The sequence below is a fragment of the Ambystoma mexicanum genome, chromosome 7q (assembly GCF_040938575.1).
Source record: "Ambystoma mexicanum isolate Mex_15411 chromosome 7q, UKY_AmexF1_1, whole genome shotgun sequence".
Taxonomy (NCBI): Eukaryota; Metazoa; Chordata; class Amphibia; order Caudata; family Ambystomatidae; genus Ambystoma; species Ambystoma mexicanum.
The window spans coordinates 533,419,698-533,432,543 of record NC_090941.1 but is presented as its reverse complement, the minus strand read 5'-3'; the positions used below and the strand labels follow the sequence as shown (position 1 = coordinate 533,432,543).

At 46.2% G+C, this 12,846-nt stretch overlaps 1 protein-coding gene across 1 annotated transcript in view; it reads left to right on the top strand.

Moving 5' to 3' along the window:
• The window catches only part of GTF2F2 (general transcription factor IIF subunit 2), a 1,410,422-nt gene that overhangs the window by 721,668 nt on the left and 675,908 nt on the right, over positions 1–12,846 (top strand). The gene's annotated exons all lie outside the window — the stretch shown is intronic.

Genomic DNA, 12,846 nt, shown 5'->3' with positions numbered 1-12,846 from the left:
GGCCTACATGGAGGGAGTAAAGAGAATACACCCCCCGATAGCTGACCCAGCTCCCGGATGGGACCTTAAAGTGGTACTTACCAGACTCATGAGCTCACCATTTGAACCCATGCACAAAGCATCTCTTAAGGACCTCACTCTTAAGACTGCTTTTCTAATAGCTATCACCTCCATCAGGAGAGTAAGTGAACTACAGGCTCTTTCTGTTCTAGACCCCTTCGTTACAGTTCAGAGATAAGGTGGTTCTACGCACGCACCCAAGGTTTGCACCGAAATTCATCTCGAAATTCCACGTAGACCAGTCTATAGAACTACCAACGTTCTTTCAAAATCCTTCCAACATGGGAGAAAAAGTCTGCACACACTGGATGTGCGCAGAGCGGTCATGTTCTACATGGAAAGAACCAGACCACTGAGGAAGACTAATCAGTTCTTCGTCTCGGTGGCAGCAGGAAGAGAAGGGGATGCAGTTTCAAAGTCCACTATTTCTAGATGGATTGTTCAATGCATCACTCTCTGCTATACTCTTGCTAAGAGAGAACTGCCCTTTAAGCCAAGAGCACACTCTACCTGAGGCACGGGGGCATCCATAGCATTCATTGCAAATGTTCCCCTTGAGTCCATCTGCAAAGCGGCTACCTGGAGTTCTGTGCACACCTTTACAAAACACTACTGTCTAGATGCACACTTTAGATCTGACTCCCAGGTGGGACAGGCAGTATTAAGACATCTTTTCTCTACTGTTCCTCCTCATAACCCACCGCCAACTCCGGGTACTGCTCGCTAGTCTATGCACAGCATGTGATTCTAAGCAGATTAACAAACATCAGAAGACAATGCATTACTTACCGTAAAAGCATTTCTGATGGTTGTATCTGCTTAGATTCACATGCGCTCACCCTTCCTCCCCGCTCGGATGGAAGGAACATAGACTTCCTTTTATATATCTCTCTTTTCTGTACTCACTCACGTCTAGAAGGCTCCCTCAGGGCAGAAAAAATACAAACAGAGGGACCTCGACGTGTGAGGGATTGTGGGTACAACGCACATCACTATAGGGATAGTGTTTCAGACACGCCTTGTCGACGTCCCCTTTTCGACTACGAAAAACAAAATGCAATACTCCGCAGTGACCACTGGATGTCGGACCTATGCACAGCATGTGAATCTAAGCAGATACAACCATCAGAAATGCTTTTACGGTAAGTAATGCATTGTCATCTATAATCTGTTAAATAGATTGTTGATCCAGAAGAAAACGATTCTATGCCTTAATCTAACAGTAATTCTTTTTTGCATATTTGCGAGCTTTCGTGGAATGTCTCCACTTCCTCAGGCAGAGATGAAATGAAGCATTTGAAAAACATCACAGCATTACAGCTTTCATGACCCTTCCTGCAGATAGCCTGTTATCTGTACCTGTCTGTACCTGATTTGTAGTTTTGCTCAGAAAGGAATGTGGATGTTCAATTCCGCCACACATTGCAATCTTCAGGGCCTAAATGATACACTGTGTTAAATAGGTGAAAGTGGAGAGCAAGGAAAAAGAATGAAAAATCAGCCCAACCTGTTAGTGTGCTAAGGAAGGCAGGAGAGGGTTGGTTAGGTGTCGGTCAATGCATGTGCAGTCCCGTTGAAGCTTGGTATATCGGGCCATTCCCTTTACAAGATCAGTTGTAGCACAATCATCAACATATCGGGCTTGTGCTTCTGGAGTTCTGAAAGAGGGGATATACAGACGGTTCATGTTAGGTCTGTGACCCGTGGAGCGCAGTGTGGTAACTTTGTGGCAGATACTGTATCAGGATTGTGTTACATCCCAATCAAGAGGAAAGTGTGGGTTCTGACTAGCGACAAGGGCCATGGAAAGCTTTTGGCAGAATGGGCTGGATTGGAGGGAGTTTGACAACCATTCATTGCCTTAAAGCGGACGTTGGGGCTGGTGCAGTGCCAGTTGAATGTCTGTGAATGGCTTTGGAAATAAGTATGGAAAGTGTCAGTTCTGGATCTTGTGAACCCTGCATCTCTGAGTGAAAAAGGTTGAAAGTCTGTTAGTGACTCATGAAACCGCAATGTCTGTTGAAGGCCCCTGCCAGTGTATTGAAAATGTGCGTGCATTTCAATTCCTAGGTCTTTCTGGCTTTGTCAGTCCTGAAATTACCCCGGAATACAGCAATCTTGAGAGCCTTAAGGGTACGATTAGCTTCTGGAAAATGCTCACCCACTGGACTCCCGTTAGTACATCGCTCCACGCTTTGACGATGGAGGTTCATGCATTTATGTAGAGGTTGACTAGTTTCCCCAACATAATAGCCATGTCAAGGACATTTCATGCATATAATCAAGTCAACAATATTGCTGATGCACATGTAAACCATCCCATAATTTTGTAGTCCTGCCCATCTTGCTTGTGTCTGAAATATTGATATGCGGGCAGGTTAGGCATCTTTTGTTTCAGCTGGGTACAGTTCCATGATCTGCGCTATTGTGTGTAGTTTGCTTCTGACCATCATTCCCTTCAGATTGGCTGGTTTGTATGTTTCTATCCCAGTTTCTGAGCATATTCGATTGTATCTTAATCCTTGGCTGTATATTGTAGCATGTTTTGTGTGCACTGGGTGGAAGTTGTCACTCTTCAAGAAGCTAGCAGAGTAAGTTGGTTTGCGATATACTGTGGTCTGTGGCTAGCCATCTTTTATTGTTATGGTGGTGTCGAGGAAATGTACTTTTTCAGGAGAGTACGAAAGTTTGAGGTTGATTGTTGAGTGGAATTCATTAAATCTTCTGTGGAAGTTTAGGAGGTCCTGTTCGCCAGCAGTCCAGATCAGGAGGATGTCATCGAAGTAGCACAATTTCAAAGGTCAGCAGTCACAGGTGCCAAGGAAATCCATCTCTAATTTTGCCATGAATACATTTGCATACTGCGATGCCACCCGAGTGCCCATAGCCGTCCCCATCATTTGGAGAGGAGTATCAGTACCAAACGTGAAATAGTTGTGGATTGTTAGGGAGAATTCTCTCTTTAGGCTGAATTTCCTAACCTAGTGAGTCCCCCAGCAGCTTTGCTGGATTTCTGGAGTTTGTTTTTTAATCCTGCCAAGAGTGAGACTCTTTTTCTCCCACTCTTGGACATGATTGTCATGATGCATACTCCCGGAGAGCCAGTCCAAGACCGGCAGCCCCGGAAGCACACATCAGGTACCCAAGGGAAGGTCCAGCAACCCCAAATAGGGGCCCTTGGGACACAGTCCTGGCGCCTTTGGCGCCAGGCTCATTTTGGACATCAGTCCTGGCGCCGTTGGCGCCAGGCTCATAAAGGGAGTGCTTTTGGTGGACTTGCCTGATGCAGACCATGCTGCCAGATCCAGACACCTTTGAGGCCTGAAAGGAACTACTTTACCTGTGGGACTATTTTGGCACTCGGGCGTGGTCAGGGAAGGATACACACCTGATTGGGGAAGGATACATACCTGGGACTTCTTTGGAGGCTATTTAAGCCATGCCCAGACAGCAGCTCACGCTTCGCGTTGCTCTGCTCCTAGCAGCTGGACGCTCACCGTGTCTGCTCCTGCATCCTGACTCCAGCCACGCCTGCTTCAGTCCTGGAACACCAAAAAGGAAGAAGAGAGGAAGAGAAGGTGAATAAAGGACATTACCTGATATTGCATGGGATCCGGAGCCAACACGCCGACGATCCTAAAGTAAAAAACATTATTTTTGGATTCCTCGCATTGCTCGTTGCAGCGCTGCGCTGAACTCACCTGTCCACAAGGAATTCCGTACTCCTACGACCATCCGCACGTTCCGCTGCATTCCAGCACCTAGGAAGGAAAAGAGAAGAACAAAAGGTGAGCCAGAGAAAACATTGGGAAAAAACTGATTTGCCAGAAGGCTTACCTGGCGATTGGTGGGGGAGAATCCTTCCTCATCTCGGGTCGGCACGCCTTTTGGCAGTACCGCGCCCCAGCCCCTATGGGGGAAAAAAGAACACGCGCATTAGTGGGTGAACATACAGACATTAGAAAAACCACCCCAACATAAGCTCACCTGAATTATCCACAGCGAATTGTCTTCTCTACGTGGAATCTTCGCTCTGCACCTGCGCTAAAAGACTAAAAGCAGTCCATTGAAAATAAAGGCCAAAAAGGAAGGAAGGAAGAACAACCCTTGAACTTGATAAGACATATACTTACGAAAGCGCCTTATTCATCCAAAAACCCAGTGAAGCAAACTGGACCTGAATGCCCGTCCGATAACCAGTGAAGTAACTGGATTCTACCGCACCCCTGCACTGGAAGCAGGATGGAGAGCTCGTCATTTCAAATCTTAAGGTGAGAATTAACGGGAAGGTTCAGAGGTGGTTTGAAGAGCGAGTAAAAGGGGAAAGGAGGGGTTCGACTCGTCGCTCCGCAGGTGATTAAAATCCTTTTCCCCATCTACAGAAAGATCTTCCTACGCATCAGACAGGCGAGGTTTGGGGGTCTGGCCCAGTCGGTGTTCCGAGTCTTGCGCATCACCTTAGAAGAGGCCGCAGCAGCCCAGGCCTGGTCAGCGTCTCCGTGGGAGTCAGGTGATTGTTAGAATGATTTATGGTGGTCCTTTGACTGTTAATGTGTTTTATGGGCTATGGGGTCCTTTACTCCATAGGGACTCATGTGTTTTTACTATGTGTGTTACACAGCACCTTCCGTGCAGTAACACAGGGGTGTCATAGTGACACCCCACCATAGACTCCATACCCTGGGACTGACTACTGTCTCCCAGGGCATGTAAAGTCACCATTGGCTTTACTAGTCAGAAATTATTAACAGAAACCAGTACAAACCATCATATTGTGGATGTACTGGTCGGGGCAATTCGATTGCCCTGGGGTCTGTTAGTCGAGGAGGCACGTCTCCGTCCCCCCTGATCGAGTTTTGGCTGGTGGCAGTGGATACTACTTTTTATATTTGACCGCAAATATATCCCTATGGCATTTTCCTATTGTTCGAGGCTACCAACTTTAGTTATTTAATTCTCATAGCCTCGAACATACCGCCGGTTTATTTAATTAATATTAATTCGCCGGGTTGGTATTTTTTGCCAGGACTCGATTCTAAAATGGCGTTTGTGTTCTCTTCTGTGATTCCAACCCAAGTCGAGCCTTTTGTTCCACAGAAGCCTCCAAAAGTGGTGCCACTCTGTCTGGGTACCACAGGGGGTGTGAGAGGGGGTTTAGGCACCCTGGACTGAGTTACCTCGGTAACTCAAGTCACACTCTTGTGTGATTGGCCCAAGTGGTGAGCAGGCCGGCTCACCACTTAGCAAGTTTGATTGACAGCTAGGCTGAGTGAATGGGGGTATGCTGCATAAAAGCAGGGCTTTTGGGACTGGAACTTCAGAAGTCACCACAGGACCTGAGAATCCGACGAGGGAGAAGCTGAGCCAACCTACCACGACGACATCACTGGTGGAGCCCTGCGGAACCGACTCACCACTTCCTGACGACAGAGAAGATCTCCTGGCTGGAGAGGCTTCTTCCCCTGACTGGTGGGCACAACTAGTTTACCTTCTTCTCTTCGCACCCCAGATCGGTTTGTGGTCGAACCTCCAGTGCCAAGCACCATGGCAGCCGGATAGCCACTTACCACTGAACCACGAATCAAAGGACCGCTCCTTGTACCTGAGAAACTCTGTGGCTGGTTTCTTCCCTGGCAGTGCAACAGACTCCTGTCTTCCTCCCCGACGAGATCCTCTCTTCCCTCGGACGAAGCACCGACTTGCATCCGCTGCCAGGAACAACTGCCCCCGCTGGAGTGTTCTCACCACTTTAAGGTACTGTGTCCGCCAGGCCTCCCTTTCTAAAGATTGCTACAAGGTAATAATAACCCCTTAACCTTCTGGACTGGGCTGGCCGCCTTGACCCTCTAACTGGTCCCTTTCTTTGGTCCAACTCCTTTTTGAACCGTTACAAGACTTTTGTGCACTGCAACCGTGTGACCTTGGACACATTTCGTTTTGATCCTCTTAAGGCGGATCCGGCCTACTGACTCTGAATTCACGGTGTTACTTTGCCTTCCTCTCTTGTTGTGTTCGTGAAAAAGGTGTTGGGATCTGTTTCAATTTATTCTCTGCTTTTCTCTCCCTTTTTAAAACAAATTATTAGAATGCCATCTACGTTAAGCGCTCACCGCTGTCTGAAAATAAGTGGGGCTTTACTTAAGACTTGATAATAATCTTTTAAGGGAGTGTATATCTTTTAGTGACCGTGTTTTTGAATTGCTTACTATTAGTGCCTGTGTGTTTTTCTAGATGTGGTTTTAAATAAATAATTATATCTCTTTTACACCAAGCCTTGGTCAGTGTTTACTTGTTCTATTGTGTTCTCTTGACCTATTGTGAATACCCTGTATACTGTGTAACTCTTCTTGAGGGAAGTCTGACTGCTCAGCCATAGCTACCAAGTGAATCTGTGTGGTACAGACTGCTACCAAGTGGGTTTACTGCCAAACACCTGTAGTCTTAAATCTTTTGCAGTGGTCCCAGAGGGAACTGCACAGGTTTCTGCCTAACACGGATCGGGGTGAATTCTATGCACTTGACAGTAGTGTCAGCAAGTGGATTTTGATCGCCAAGAGCATTCTTACATGCCTCATTGCCATCAATGTGGGGAATGTTTGTGTAGAGTGACTCCACATCCATGGTTGCCAGTAATGTGCCCCTTGGGAGGGGGGCTATATCATCCAGTTTGTTGAGTAGATCAGTGGTGTCCTGAATGTAGCTGGGTGGCGCTCTTACCAGTGCCTTCAAGATGTTCTCGAACCAGCCAGAGATATTCACAGAGTGCCTGACCCAGAGATGATTGGGCATCCTGGGGGGTTTTCTTTGTGTATTTTGGGGAGCATATAGAAAGCACTGGATATTGGATTATCTGGTATGACTGATGTCTAACCAACCCCTCCTGCCTACCTGAGAGCACACTAACAGGATGGGCTGTTTTTTCATTTCTTTTCCCTGCTCTCCACTATGTCTATTTAACACAGTGTACCATTTACGCCTTGAAGATTGCAATGTGTGGGGTAGTTGAACATCCACATGCCTTTCTGAGCAAAACTACAAATCGGGTACAGACAGGCACAGATAACTGGGTATCTGCAGGAGGGGCTATGAAAGCTGCAATGCTGTGATGTTTTTCAAATGCTTCATTTCATCTCTGCCTGAGGAAGTGAAGACATTCCATGAAGGATCGCAAATATGCAAAATAAATGACTTTGTTAGCCTAATTAAGGTATTGACTCGAGTTCTTCTGGATCAACTTTCTATTCAACACTTGGCTAACACGGTACAAACAAACTGAACTTATATGTTGTGTATATATGTATGTGTAAAGTCAGGGCTTTAAGTGGGCCGGGGCCTGCCGGGGCTGGGCCCCGGCAGGCTCTGAAATTTCGTTTTGAGGCGGGGCCCTGCCGGGGCCCAGTAATCTCCCCTGGCAGCCCCGGCCACTACACGAAAAGGCATTTTTTTCTACAGCCTGAAGCGCTCGCTGGTTTGCGAGAGCTTCAGGCTACAGAAAAAAATGCCTTTCAGCCATAATGGTGGCGCCGCACCTGCGAGGCATCCCTTTAATCAAGAGATTCCCGTCGGCCGGCGCCACCATTATGGAAAAAACGTGAGGCCGCTGAAAGCAGAGGCCTTGTTTTTTAAATACTGGAGCTGCCGCGCATTCGCGGGAGTTTCAGTATTTAGGAAAAAGGCCTCTGCTTCCAGTGGCCTCACGTTTTCAGCCTTAATGGTGGTGCTGCCCCTCCCCAGCTGGCGAGGGGCAGCACCACCATTAAGGCTGAATAGGCAGGCGCTGTCCCCTGCCAGGCAAGCCTACACAAAATAAATGCAGAGATCAGCACCCTCTCCCCATAGGGGAGAGGGTGCTAATCTCTACGAAAGGCTGCCTGGCAGGGGTGGCAGTAGCCCATTGAGCCCGGGCTCGTTAAGGGGGCGTGGCCTAACGGGCCATCAAGACCCCCGCTGTTAGGCCACGCCCCCTCGATGAGCCCCGGCTCGATTTGTAGTGCCACTTAAGGCACTGTGTAAAGTGAAATTTGAAACGAATCACATTAATAATAAATAAAAACATATTTCAGAGAGTTTTTACTGTTCGTACCATCTCCTTCTCGATACTCATGCCATATCGTTTCCAATTGCTGCCGGCTTCTCTGGCATTTCGGAGCAAGCTCTGGCAATTTCACCATTTTGAACTGGCCCAAGTGACTGCAACCATTTTGGAGTGGACACCAATAACACTACAATTATTTGGAGTGAACCCTCTCCTAACAGCTTTCCCGCCATTCCAGAGTTACCTGCCTCACCCTTTCGCTTCCCAAGTATCACTGCCTGCATTTGGGTGTAGCTCTCAAAATGTTAATGCCAACATAAGATTGCACCTCGTCCCTGGTATGTTGATGCCATAGAAGGGCCCCCAAACATCTAACATTTAAGGTTATGGTTTCTGCTTTACTGTCCACGTGACCTGCCCCAACCCATATCCTTATCTACATGCCTAAGCACTCCTACTCATGCAAAGATGTCTGTTGGCCCACTATTTCTGTGGCAGTATTTTCCACAGTATCGTTAGAAAAATGACTGTTCCTCCTCCAACCTCGTCGGTAGTTTCAACATTTTGCGGTACTATCCCTCGGTGCCAGGGGCAAACAGTTCAAAATCTAGTCGAGCCGCTGCTCCCACAGCATAGCTTCAGCATGTTTTTGCTGTTCTTTGGTCAGTTGGCGTGTCTTAGTAACAGCGGGATTGTTGATGGGTAAAATTCCCCACCAGAACCCTGGTGATGTACAGTTTAAACTATTCTCGAACCCAATGTAAAACCGTTTAACCACCCTGACCCTCTGTGCCTTTTTCCAACCCCTCGAATTATAAACGTGCAATTAGTTTGTACCCAGCTATTGGAGGAAACATGTTAAAAAGCATGCAACTTGGGTCCTCTCCCCTTCCAACCTCCAATAAGCCATATTTTCAGTAGCACTTTGCCCTTCATACATCCACATCAAATGACACACATCTTTTAAAAACCCTTTCCTGGCTATCCTTTCTAAAGTGTATATTATGCTTCTATTTCAAGTAAAATGTAATTTCTGGTTCGCTGATTTGGACAGTAGTGTGGCTTCTTTCATATTAAATGTGAGAAATCGCTTTTAGGCCAGATTCATCTTTATTGATGACTGCGGCAAAAGGCACAAGTGTCGGTCTTTTCCTTGGAAAATTGCTATCCTCTATCATTTGCAATCTCTGCCATCTGACGAATGATGGGAAGCATGTGCAGAGGAACATTTATTAAAACCAGAATGAAAGAACAAATCGCTCCTTGCTGTCTGGCTTATTGTGATGCAAAATAGTAGTGTTTATCAAATGTGAAGCGTGCTCTTTGGTTTTTGAATGTTTGTTTGCACGCAGCAAAATAATCCTATTTTATTTACGATTTATTTTAAACTGGTCACACACAATGTAATGACACATGCATACAGAAGACTACTATTCTGTAATATATATTTGATGCTCACGCTGAGGTATCCTTGTACCTTATTTAAGGTAAAACATCTTTGACACAGTATAAAGGAGCGCCTAAAAGGTTCATGGAAACCACAAAGGGAGCTTGGGAAAAGTACATTGTAATGATAGGTTCAGGGAGTGGAGGAGAATACGCTTATCTTGAGTGATGCCATTTTTGTCTACCGCCTGAACACCACCTGCTATTAGTTTCTAGTGGAAGATGAGGAATCTATCCCAGACCGGATGCACAAAACTTTAAACGGCCACAAAGGAGTAGTGGTTAATTTTCATTCAGATTGTCATGCTGCCATGGGCAACTCTAGCGCCATGTTTAACGCATGCCCATGAAGGCACACATTTCTCCATACCTCGGTTCCTTTGTTCTGTGTGCAACCAATCTGATTCTTGGAACATTTGCAGTTTTCATACGTTTCCCCTCTGTCTTGCCTTAAGCTTTCAAGGATTGCAAAAATCCGGATCTCTGACAGCTCTGCACCTACTCTGCGGTTAGGGCCTTGCTAAGATTTTTTACTAGGCGTCATTATAGTAGGGGCAGCGGGAGCCACAGCTAGCCCTAAACGTTCATGAGCAAACTGTTGGTAAAAAAGAAAAAAATAGCTAGTGGGTACAGGAACTCTGCATCATTTTCTTATCACCATTCGTCTTCTGATTCGAAGAGGAGTCAACACCACAAGTCACTGACTCCCAAGCATCACTGGAAGGAAGAAAAAAATCCCTGTTCTAGACAAGATCCACACAATGTAGTTACCCTCGAAAACATCCTCACTATCTAACCTGTAAGCTTTTCCAGCACTGAATGTTAGCCATTTTCCAGCAGAATGCCCACAACTGCCTGCTCGGAACACCACTGCTTCTTTGCTGAATGGTGCAGAGAGGGCCCCGTGGCATCAATACTCTTCCAGGATTGTTAATTGGGCTACTATTGCTGCCAACCGGACCCTTCTCACTGCTGAAAGTCATGTCTGCACACGGTCTCTTTACTGCCCACATTGGCTCCATCTTTGGTGCAAAGACTGATGTCACCCAGCGTTGACATCAGCACCAAATGCTTTAGACCTTCCTCCTTAGGTGAAGATCAAAAGGTAAAAGGCCTTGGACTGCTTTGAACATATTTTAATACTTTTTCACCGTGTAATCCCCCCTCCCTCCTCCCCTATGACTTGTAAAGCGCTCCGCTTCAACTTCTGAAGCTAGGTCCATGCTCAATAAATACCCTTATACCAATAATAATAATAATGATGTTGACTTTAAGGCTGTCGACCCCCTTTAGTGTCTTGCAAGGGATGATGAGGGGCAATTTGTAGTGGAGATCTTTGGATGTGCGTGAGCCAGATCATAATGTGAACAGTTTTGTGGCCCTGGTTGTGCAGGCTACTAGTGGGATGTTCACATCCAATTAACTGCATTTTAGGTAAAGCGTTCATCCTTTTCAAGTGTTCTGCTTAGTTTAACTGCCCCAATGCCTGGCAGAGCTATTAGGAACTAAGGATCATTCTGAAATTGGATGATAGTCAGGAAGGCCTTTGCCATCTTCAGTGAGGCTTTGCAGAAACTTGTTCTTGCTCTGAGAAATACATTCCATGGTGCCTCCAGAGTGCAAGATGTTTTTGAAAAAGCATAGGATGACTCATGGGAATGTCCTCTTTCTAACTACACACCCTACAATAGAGGGCTTGGTAGTTCAGTCATCAAGCTCCCATTAGAAACCTAGTGCATGCATTTCCTGCTTCTGATCAGGAACTCAGAATGGATAGGCTCCTTCAGGAGGTTAATGCTTCAAATCCCCTGGCTCAATACTTGCAGACATTTTAGGACATGATGAATGAGGCAGCGGCACATGCTGGATTGTGAAGCCTATGATGGTAAGGATGCTATCCCACAGATTCTCAAATCTGAAATGGAGGATCACTTGGGCAGGGTCTTGGACATGGAACAGTGATCATAAAGTACTTCTTGATGCACATTCCTGGCTTTCCTGACGATGTACACATATAGGTCATTGACATGCCTATTAACGGGAGAAACATCTGTTTTGCTCCAAGGACGAGGAGTCCTTAGAGAAGATAATGGCATCCAGGCCAACTTGGCCGATTTAATACTGTATCTCAGAATATTTGCCCTTATTGGTTGTTTTCTTACCCGCAAGAGTATTTTCAGAGGTCCTGTGTCAGGGTGATAGCCCTATTCTGGACTTCTGGAGAGAAGTATTGAAACGTTTGACTAATTGACCAACTTGTTTTTTTTTTTATATGGAACATGGCTCGTTGAGCTGCGCCCTGAGAAGGCCCCACGTCTCCCGCAGTTAGGGTGCCCCAAATATACCTTGAGCTCTGTGCAAGCAACTTTGCACATTTTACTGTGTGTAGTGCACTGGTTGGTGGCAAGGATTTGCCAATTTGAAATACAAGTGGGTTCCAGCTTGCTCTACCCCAGGGAATGACCCAGAGGGAGTCCTTATGTTGAAATCGGTTACCAACTCACATGGCAAAAGCTTTGTTCCTGTAAGTGAATTGGACAAGGATGTTACTATATATGATGGCTTTTGTCTGCCTTTGAAGAGTGATGGCAGCAGGGCCGAACTCCTATCTGGCTGTATACCTGAATGATGTCTGGAATTCCTGAATGGAGTCCATATCTTGACTGAAAGTCGGGTAGTGTTTTAAAGTAGACTCGTTATTCAGCGGTAGGCAAAAGTTTGCTTCCAATCACAAGCTGCATTCAGAGTATGCACTCTGCCTTCAATTTTTCATTTTATGCCAGCAGCCTGCCCCCCTGATCTTTTCAAACCCTGTGATGACTCGCAAAGCATATCAAGACCACGCTAACCCAAACAGGACAGCAATTAAGGTCTGCCTCTGCACATTGCCAAGCCCAGACTGACATCAAAGCTTTGCCAGTGTCTGCAGGCACCAAACTACTCAATAAGCAAGAGAGAGTTGTTTCCTCCCTTTAACTTCCCAGTCACAGATGGTTTGCAAGACTGCAGGATCTTTCTTCCATTGGTGCTTGTCCCTGAACAGAGCCAAAATGAAGGGTCAGGAGGAACGTACATGTCTGATTACTGGAAATGGGTACTGCAAGAGGTCTATCATTAGAAAAGTCAAACAAAATCCAAGAAATATTGAAAGTCTCTGCACTTCGGGGAGTCCAAATGTTACCTAAACTGTAACCGCTGGGAACCAATTGCATATCTCGCCCCATACCAGAACAATACTGGTGACAAACGGAACATCTGCACCATACACCGGCTTAAGAAGTTGCCATCCCCTCAAATGCATCACA